The 711-nt window shown below is 68.8% G+C and overlaps 1 pseudogene across 1 annotated transcript; it reads right to left on the reverse strand.

Moving 5' to 3' along the window:
* Positions 1-54: 54 nt before the first annotated feature.
* LOC108525298 (SWI/SNF-related matrix-associated actin-dependent regulator of chromatin subfamily E member 1-related pseudogene) lies at positions 55-705 on the reverse strand (annotated as a pseudogene). The gene is made up of 2 exons (XR_001884249.1): positions 614-705; positions 55-340 (listed from the first exon to the last, which is right to left on the reverse strand). The product of XR_001884249.1 is annotated as an SWI/SNF-related matrix-associated actin-dependent regulator of chromatin subfamily E member 1-related pseudogene (transcript).
* Positions 706-711: the final 6 nt, after the last annotated feature.

A 711-nucleotide genomic window follows, 5' to 3' on the forward strand; every position in this document is an offset into this window, starting at 1 on the left:
CGGGGCCGGGTGACTGCCGCAGGGGGGACGGCGCGATGGGCGGGGCCGGGTGACTGTGGAAGGGGGGAGGCGGGCGGGGCTCGGTGACCGGGGCGGGACTGGGAGATGGGGGCGGGGCCCGCACCCGGCACCGGCAGCGAGGCGAAGCTGGCGGTGAGTGCCTGGCGCACGGCCTGGAGCTGCTGCTGCAGCGCCAGCGTCCTTCGCTCCTCCAGCGCCAGCTCCTGCTCCAGACGCTCGCGCGCGCTGCTCATGCTCTGCGTGTGCCTCTGCAGCACCGCGTTCTGCTCCTCGAAGGCCACGTTCATCTTCCGCAAACGCCGAAGCTCCGCCTCGCGCGCTGCGCCGGGCGTAGGGGGAGAAGGGTCAGAGCCTGCGCCTCCCCTCTCCCCCACCGCCGGGCTTTTGCCAGGGACGTGCCCCTTGCCCGGGCTTCCCTCACTGCGCCGTCTGCCTCCTGCTCCACATCAGCTGCTGGGGCGACGGCGAGCACCTGGGCGCTCATAGGAAACCTCCCGATCCGTCTCCTCCAGCCTTGGGGCCCCACTGGCCCACGCCCCGCTCCACTACCCACTTTCACGGAGTTCGCATCAGGACCGCAGTTAACGCTCACCTTTGTTTTGGTCCAAGAACTCTTCAGTGAAGATGGGAACATCGAAGGTGGAGAAGCCATCGCAGTCCCCACCCTAACAGGAAGGGACAAAGTGGTAA

This window comes from Rhinopithecus bieti, unplaced genomic scaffold (genome assembly GCF_001698545.2).
Source record: "Rhinopithecus bieti isolate Rb0 unplaced genomic scaffold, ASM169854v2 scaffold_34009, whole genome shotgun sequence".
Taxonomy (NCBI): domain Eukaryota; kingdom Metazoa; phylum Chordata; class Mammalia; order Primates; family Cercopithecidae; genus Rhinopithecus; species Rhinopithecus bieti.